This window comes from Salvelinus namaycush, chromosome 33, assembly GCF_016432855.1.
Source record: "Salvelinus namaycush isolate Seneca chromosome 33, SaNama_1.0, whole genome shotgun sequence".
Taxonomy (NCBI): Eukaryota; Metazoa; Chordata; class Actinopteri; order Salmoniformes; family Salmonidae; genus Salvelinus; species Salvelinus namaycush.
Genome location: NC_052339.1, coordinates 8,177,073 through 8,187,118, shown reverse-complemented (window position 1 = coordinate 8,187,118; position 10,046 = coordinate 8,177,073).

Genomic DNA, 10,046 nt, shown 5'->3' with positions numbered 1-10,046 from the left:
TCAACATATTACACAGAAATACGAAATAACATCATAAATGTTGTCTTACTTTTGCTGTTCTTCCATCAAAATGTTGTGCAAGGAGTCCTAGGTCCAGAATAAATCGTTGTTTGGTTTTAGAATGTCCTTTTCTTCTGTCGAATTAGCAACTTTGGCTAGCCATGTCGAGCTCACGTGTCCATCATCTCTTGACGCATGGAACGAAAAATTCCAAAATTCCCAATAAACGTTGAATAAACTAATCAAACTCGGTTGACAAATCCTACTTTATGATGTTTTTCTCATATGTATCAAATAAAATCAGAGCCGGAGCAATTCGCCGTGTATACCGAACGCTCTTCAGAAGAAAATGTCGAGGTCCCCCGCCCGCCGTAGAAAACAAACAAAATATCGGACCTGCCACTCCAAAAGCTCTTATTCGGCCTCAGATCAAGCTAGACACCCCATTCAACCTTCCACTGCCTGTTGACATCTAGTGGAAGGCGTATGAAGTGCATACATATCGATAAATAAAAGCCAGTTGAATAGGCAGGCCCTGAAACAGAGCCTCGTTTTCAGATTTTTCACTTCCTGTATGGAAGTTTGCTGCCAAATGAGTTCTGTTTTACTCACAGATATAGTTCAAACAGTTTTAGAAACTTCTGAGTGTTTTCTATCCGATAGTAATAATAATATGCATATTGTATGATCTAGAACAGAGTACGAGGCCGTTTAATTTGGGCACGATTTTTTCCAAAGTGAAAACAGCGCCCCCCCTATTGACAAGAAGTTAAAGACGTCCTGTGTCATTTCCGTTTTGTATGTACAGCTTGCTTGGCCCGTTGTTGTGTCAAGTCAATCTGGTTCACACTGACCGTATGCAATGCCATAAGAATCATCTTAAGCTTTAGCCCCCACCCAAACTCTGACCATTTTACTCACCCTAGCAGAGCAGGTAAGGCTGTTTTCATGTTATCCAGAGTGTTGGTAACTGTAATCCTGGGAACAATTTTATTTGTCGACGTTTACTGACACCAGCCATATTCAACAGGTGTTGATAAATTAATCAGCGTTCATAAGCGTTCATAAATTAATCAGTTATTCTGCGCTCTGGCACACTCAGACGAGAGTGCTCTGAAACAGTTGTCGCTGTGACGATCTATTGAAATGGATACTATCATTGTTGAGTCTTTTGTTAAGTTTTACTACGCGATACATAAAAAAGCCACGTTAGACAGTATTACCTACACATACTGACCAGCTCAAATAGACAGAAGCATGCTATATGGCAGACCAATCCAAACTCATCTCTCGGCATGTCCAGGCCACTCATTATCTCAGCAAATCATGGCTAGCGGGAAGGTTTGTTCACTTTTTCTGTGTCTAAACCGACTAGGCTCGTAATTTAACAATTATATTCTTATTTACAGATGGCAAACACGTTTGTTATTAAAACACATGAAAGTTCACATGTTCCAAAAGGCATTTCTGCCAAAAAATGCATTTTGATAAAAAAAAAAGTTTCCTTTCAAACGGCTTTCCTGTAAAATAGTGACCGGCGACATATGCCTAGTTTCCTGAAACGGGTCACATTTTGTTAGGTTACAGCCTTGTTTTAAAATTGATTAAATTACACATTTTCCTAATCAATCTACACTCAATACCCCATAATGACAAAGTGAATACAGGTTTTTAGAAATGTTTGCAAATGTATATAAAAAAAAACATATTTACATAAGTATTCAGACCTTTTGAGATGTGACTCGAACTCAGGTGCATCCTGTTTCCATTGATCATCCTTGAGATGTTTCTACAACTTGATTGGAGTCTAGTTCAATTGATTGGTCATGATTTTGTAAGGCACACAACTGTCTATATAAGGCCCTACAGTTGACAGTGCATGTCAGAGCAAAGCCAAGCTATCAGGTCAAAGCAATTGTCCTAGAGTTCCAAGACAGGATTGTGTAGAGGCACAGCTCTGAGGAAGGGTACAAAAACTTTTCTGTGGCATTGAAGGTCCCCAAGAACACAGTGGCCTCCATCATTCTTAAATTGAATAATTTTGGAACCAGCAAGACTCTTCCTAGAGCTGTCTGTCCGGCTAGAAGGGCCTTGGTCAGGAAGGTGACCAAGAACTTGATGGTCACTCTGATTTGATTTTGATTTGATTTGGATCTCTTTTAGTCCCCATTTGGACTAATCTTCCAAGAGTCCTTAAACATTAAAACACAATTTATAATACGAACACATTTCCACATATAACACACTATTACAAACATACATAATATACTAACATAATGACCCAATACATACTCATCTAATATAGTCCCACAAAATGTCTATGTATTATATTTAAATCGTTTTAAAATAATGTTTACATTTATATATTGAAAGGTTTCTGGTTTGCTCAGTTAATTTATTCCATTTCTTTATTGCTCTAAATCGAAATGTTATTTTGCCTATTTCTCGTTTCTGTCTGGATAAGGCATAGATGGTGGACAATCTTTTCCTAGTATTTACAGAATGTCTGTCTCTTACCAACTGAATACAGTTGTGAATAGAACTTGGCTGATTTAAATGATGTATATTATGAAATAAAATATGCATGTTCCTTTCAATTATCTTATCGATTGATGACCAACCAAGAACATTGCGCAATCCTTGCTGCTTTGTTCTGTGCATTCTGCAGTCTCCTAACTTCACTTGATGATGCATTTCCCCAGACCACAGAACAGTAGTTCACCTGACTCTCAATTAATGCTTGTGTTATTTGCTGAAGAATTTTTCCTGGTAAATATTTAGCTATCCTTCTGATTATGCATGCTGTTTTAATATTTTTTTTTACATAGATTAGTTATTTGAGACGACCATGATAAGCAGTTGTCTAGCTGCACTCCCAATTGTTTGGTTTCTGCCACTTCTTCAATTTGTACTACTCCCATACTTAATTGTATCCCAGACTGTTTTGGCCTTTTCCTAGTGGAACATACCAACATAACTTTGGTTTTCTTGGTGTTTAAAACAAGTTTGTTTTTGCAAACCCACTCACTAATATTCTCCAAATCTCCGTGTAAACTTGCTGTACCTGTTGAACCGATTGTCTTTCTGCATAAATTGTAGTATCATCTGCAAATATAGTAGCTTGAGTTTCAGCTAAGACATAGGGAAGGTCGTTGGTATATATTAAATAGAGAAGTGGCCCAAGGCAGCTGCCCTGCGGTATTCCACAGTTTAACACATGAGGGGAAGAAAATAAACCATTGATATAGGTGGACTGTTTCCTGTCAGTTAGATATGACTGTACCCAATTCAATGCTACCTCCTTAACCTCTCTTGGGCACGTGAGACGGTAGCGTTCCACCTCTTCAACAGCCAGTGAAACTGGTGGGCGCCAAATTCATATACAGAAATACTCATTATAAAAACTCAGAAAACAAAACATATTTTACATAGGTTTAAAGATGAACTGCTTGTGAATCCAACCACGGTGTCAGATTTTTAAATGCTTTACGGCGAAAGCATACATTACGATTATGAGAACATAGCCCACTAAACAAATCATTACAAACAGTAGCCAGCCAGCTAGAACAGTTACACAATTTAGAAATAGAGATAAAATTAATCCCTTACCTTTGATGATCTACATATGGTTGCAATCAGCAGACATTCATTTACTCAATAAATGTTATTTTTGTTCGATAAAGTATCTTTATACCCAAAAACCTCCGTTTTGTTCGCGCGTTTTCTTCAGTAATCCACAGGCTAAAACGCAGTAAAAACAGGAAGACAAAAAAATCCAAATTGTATCCGTAAAGTTCATAGAAACATGTCAAACGATGTTTATATTCAAACCTCAGGTTGTTTTTAGCCTAAATAATAAATAATATTTCAACCGGACAATAACGTCGTCAATATAAAATGTAAACAAGAAACGCACTCTCTCGGTCTTGCGCAGGAAAAAGCTCTGTGACACGGCAGGGTCCACTCATTCAGACTGCTCTTACTTCCTCATTTTTCAGGATAGAAGCCTGAAACATTTTCTGAAGACTGTTGACATCTAGTGGAAGGCATAGAAACTGCATTTTGAGTCCTAAGTCAATGGATACTGTATTGGCATTGAATAGAAAACTACAAAACCATTAAAAAAATACTTCCTGAATGGATTTTTCTCAGGTTTTTGCCTGCCAAATCAGTTCTGTTATACTCACAGACACTATTTTAACAGTTTTGGAAACTTTAGAGTGTTTTCTATCCGAATCTACCAGTTATATGCATATCATATATTCTGGGCCCGAGATGCAGGCAGTTTAATGTGGGCATGCATTTCATCCAAAATTCCGAATGCTGCCCCCTACCCTAGAGAAGTTAAAACCATAATGCATTCATTTTGTCAAAATTATTTAATGATCCACTAAATCAAATGCTGCACTGAAATCAAAAAATAGTACACCCACAAACTTGCCATTATCCATAGCATTGAGCCACTGGTCAGTCATGTCAACCAATGCAGTGGTAATGGAATGGTTTTTGCAATAAGCATGCGGATTGGCTGTAATCAGATCATTCTTTTCCATGTACTCCCATATTTGTCTACTCACAATACCCTCCAATATCTTACTGAGCGTAGGGAGTAGACTAATTGGTCGACTATTGGCAGGAGTAATGGGTTCTTTGCAGTCTTTCGGAATAGGACACAGTTTCGCATGCTTCCATACATTTGCAAACATCCCCTTTTCCAGTGACCAATTAAATATGTATCTCAGTGGAACTGCAATCTGGGGAGCAGCACAGCGAAGCAAAAAATTGTCCATAAGACCATAACCTGTAGATTTACCATCAGGTAATGACTTCAATAGGTTTAACACCTCCTCCACAGACTAAAAGAGCAGATCTTGTTGCTCATAATATGATCATCAATCCATTGGACAATAGCTTGTTTGGAAGAATGTATGTTTACATTGTTGCTCAGTAAATACATTTTCTTTTTTTTTAAATCTGCAAAATGATTGGCAATATCAACTGGTTTTGTTATTATTCTCCCGTCAACCTCCACACTAGATGGGCATGATGAGATGGATGTACCAAGTAAGCCCTTAACTGTGTTCCATACCTCTTTAGAATCATTTTTACAATCAATAAAAGCATTGTTGTAAAATAACTTTTTTTTCTTTCGATTCAATTTAACTGCATAATTACGTAATGTTCTATAGATCTGTTCATCAATTTCTAATTTTGACTTGGCTGCTAAGACTTTTGCCATATTTCTTTGAGAAAAAGCCTCACCCAGTTCATCATCAATCCATGGAGATGGACGAGCACCAACTGTACTCTTTCTTATAGGGGCATGATGGTCCATTACCTCAGTGAGCAAATCAATAAAACATTCTGTAGCATGATTTAAATCATCCTCTAGATAAATCAGCTTCCAGGGTACAGCGGCCAAATCATTTAGAAATAGCTCATGATTAAATGTTTTAAAATTTCTCTTAACCACAACCCTAGGGGGTTTCTTTGGAACCTTGGTGTTCATGGTTATGGTCACACTATTATGGTCTGTCCAGCCCACTGGCATTGATCTGGCTTTTAAGCATTGCAATGGTATATTACAGAAAATCAGATCAATGCATGTGTCTGAAAGATGACCCAACTTAATTGATGATCTAGTAGTATCATTACCCATTTATTTCAAACCACAGTTCTTGGCATATCTTATCAATTTTGTTCTATTCGAATTATTGTGATCCTTCCAATTTATATTAAAATTACACAAGATAAATACATCTCTGTTGCTATCTGTGGCCTGGTCGAACCCAGCTGACAGAGCTCCAGAGTTCCTCTGTATAGATGGGATAAACTTACATAAGGACAACCATTGCTGCAGCACTCCACCAAATTAGGCCTTTATGGTAGTGTGGCCAGACGGAAGCCACTCCACAAGACAGCCCGCTTGGAGTTTGCCAAAAGGCACCAAAAGGACATAGACTATGAGAAACAATATTCTCTGGTCTGATGAAACCAAGATTTAACTCTTTGGCATGAATGCCAAGCGTCACATCTGGAGGAAACCTGGCACCATCCCTACGGTGAAGCATTGTGGTGGCAGCAGCATGCTGTGGGGGTGTTTTTCAGTGGCAGGGACTGTGAGGCTAGTCAGGATTTAGGGAGAGATGAATGGAGCAAAGTACTGAGAGAAAATCTGCTCCAGAGCGCTCATAGCCTCAGACTGGGGCGAAGGTTTACCTTCCAACAGGACAATGACCCTAAGCACACAGCCAAGACATCTTAGGAGTGGCTTCGGGACAAGTCTTTGAATGTCCTTGAGTGGCCCAGCCAGAGCCCGGACTTGATGCCGATCGAACATCTCTGGAGAGACCTGAAAATAGCTTTGCAGCAACGCTCCCCATCCAACCCGACAGAGCTTGAGAAGATCTGCAGAGAAGAATGGAAGAAACTCCCCAAATACAGGTGTGCTAAGCTTTTGGCATCATACCCAAGACGACTCAAGGCTGTAATCGCTGACAAAGGTGCTTCAACAAAGTAATGAGTAAAGGGTCTGACATGTGGGCGTCCTGGAGCAAAACAACCGACATGTACGTGTTCGTCAGAGTCTCACCTTTAAACGGAGGGCTGTACCAACTTCAGACAAGTCCCAAGACGCTTGTTTGTTTTTTGTACATGTATTTAACCCTTGATTTTTGTCACTTAACAGTCTCCGTATATACACTTCCATTCAGTTTTTCGACTGGTACCGGGGGACCTTCAGACAAGTCTTGTGAAGCCTGTGGGCTTTCCATAGAGGGGTCATAATAGTTTGTAGGTCAAACAGCTCTGTCACATTACACCGCAGATGTGGAAGTGTTACATAGACGGATGCGGTGGATTCAGACGCATTCAATGCAAAACAATAGAAATCTGTAGCTTAAACTGACAGATTTTTATGGGGATTTTTTGTATTATGCTAATTCGATTTCTATGTGGGCGGAAATCTAACTTGGTGAAGGCAACAGGACTGAAACTAAATGAATGTAATAATCATGTCTCTGTCACTAGCAAACACAGTCATCGGTGGTACTGGTAACTCTAAAATTCAATTGAAAGGCACCCTGGGAAATATGCAAATACGGCTTAAAACCCTACAGCAGGGCTATTTTATTCCGGAGATTTTTGCATGGTTATTCAAAGAACCATCCCATTTATGTTTCTTCAGAGACCCTAAAATGGTTCCCCTATTTCAACGCTCTCAATAAGCAACCTTATTTGTTTCAAACATGCGCCTTTATTTTTAAGAGTGTATTGTGGTATATACATATATTACACTCTAGTCACTAGTGATAGCCAGATTGGCTCCAATGAAACTAAAACCCATGTAGCCCCTTCTCTCACACACACACACACACACACACACACACACACACACACACACACACACACACACACACACACACACACACACACACACACACACACACACACACACACACACACACACACACACTAGAGGAGAAAAGCCACAAAGCCACCTCACCCCCACTGACGCACTGTTTGCATCCCAATTACCACCCTGTTCCATTTACAGTGCACTACTTTTGCTAAAAGAGGCACAGCTACTGTCATTGTGCCAAGTGATATTTACCCTGTAATATTTACAGTTTTGTCAATGTTCAAGTCCAACAAAGGCAGCTTGGAATTACGTCCAGATGTCTGTTGTACTGTGTACCTTGTGAAATCACAGGCTGTGAAGTAGATTGTGTAGTAAAACTGGTGAAGACTGACAGTGACACAGAACATACTTGACCTAGATGCGTTTTAGAATCACATCTGTCTGCATCTCAAATAACACCTTATTCCCTCTATAGTCAGAACCACAGGTTGACGAGGGACACCAATCAACATGTCTCGATTAGTATCTATTCCCTATTTATTGCACTACTTTGACCAGAGGCCAGTGCACTAAAAACACACAAAATAATGCTGGGTTAAAGACAACCCAGTTTGGGTTATTTTGACCCAGCCAGTTGGGTTGTTTGGATTACCAAAACATTTTGCATCGGTATTAGTGATGGGACGTTTGGCTCTTTTTACTGACTCTGATCTTTTCTCGACTCGTTCAGTCAACAGAACAAATCTTACGACTCACTTCATTCATTTAAGTCAGTAACGCTCAGAGCATACAGGACTCCCTACTGGCGAACGATGGACTGAAAACTCGAAATAGTCATGGTTCTACAAGCCTCTCGTTCACATTTTGTCACCATAAAGGGCTTATTGGAGAAGTCATTTGTGAGTGAGACTTGTAAACATGTGCTTTAAGCAATGTACAGTACATTTGTTGATTGCTAGGCATACAAATACAATTTTGTTTTGGTATATTGCTAGATTGTTTTATTGATATGATTTATTGAAGTCTCATACACCTACCGGTGCCCAGCCCACATGGGCTTGCAAGACACTAGAGAACAAAATACAATTTTACTAATTATACGCATACAATAATCATGGCAAGTACAGCTACTATCTGGCCACACTACAAAAAAGTACAATAAAATACAAAAGGGATTTCGTTTTCCCCAAGATCACACAGTAGGCAAGTTCTCTCTTCTTCAGGCTCTCTGTTAAATCTACCCGTTTCTATAGCCAGAGGGAGGGTGCCGGATCTGAGTTTTCCAGAAACTAACCTTTGGCTTTTTGGTAGGTTCAGTTGGACATATGGTTCAGGGGTGAAGTTCTCTTTGATGAGAGTATACATTCTAAGTTTAGGTTGAAACCAAACATCAACTACCCATTTTTCTATATGGATCAGAAAAGGCATGTCCTTGATTTGGTTAACACCACATGGTCATTTGTTCCTGAATATATACTGCAAATCAATTTCACAAAAAAAGATAACAATTCTCTAGCTCACGGATAGTTATGAGTAAGGTCCCAGTCTAAAAGTTTTTTTGTGATTCTGTGTCGTGGCATATTTATCACTCTGTTCTATAGATGTACCATGACCCCTTTTTACCCAAACACACATGGTTCCCTACCCATATCTCCACAGATGGCCAGGTTTGGAGTCAGTTTGTGCACACCACAATCCCCATACCCCAGTATCATAGTCCATCACTGGAAACACATGATTTATACAGCTGAGAATAAGTACAGTAACCAAGATCCTTACATATGTTACTTTTGTTTAACAATGACCGCGAAGGCTCTACCTTCAGAATCTTCCAGCGATCTAATACCATCTTCAAAGGTCATGTGTTCATCCAGAGTGAACCCACTGTATTTATAGAGCCCAGTGTAGAATAATGGGGTTGTACCCAAACAAAAGTTGTGTGCACTTCTCTGCATGCCCTTCTTTCGGAAATGAACAATCTGGATCTTCTCTTGATATATCACTACTCTCCATTTAGTACACCATAAATTAACAATATTCCACATATTCCTGAGGTCATCTTCGGTCTCGGCAAGAAGAACTATACCATCAGCATACAACAAGATACCCAGGAATACTGTATATCCGCAACTTCAACCTCAAATTTAGCATGTTTGATTTGTGGGACTAAATCATTAATGCAGACAGAAAAGAGCTCCAATTTCTTAATCATAGCCTCAGTTTTGTCCCACACATTGAATATAGTTGCGGAGAGTCCCTGAAAGCCTAGATTCAGATCATTCAGGCGAGAAAAAACATAATTGCCTTGACTCGCTTCGAATCCTTAGGAAACTATGCAGTATTTCGTTTTTTTATGTATAATTTCTTACATTGGAAATCTTGTCTTATTTCATACAGCCGGGAAGAACTATTGGATATAAGAGCGACATCAACTTACCAAAATTACGACCAGGAAATATGACTTTCCCGAAACGGATCCTCTGTTTGGACCACCACCCAGGACAATGGACCTAATCCCAGAAACTGACCCAAAACAAGGGCGCCGCAGAAGGGGCAGACGGAGCTGCCTCCTGATCAGTCTCTGTAGACGTGCACATCACCCACAGCTCCTGAGTATACTACTCACCAATGTCCAGTCTCTTGACAACAAGATAGATGAAATTTGAGCAAGGGTTGCCTTCCAGAG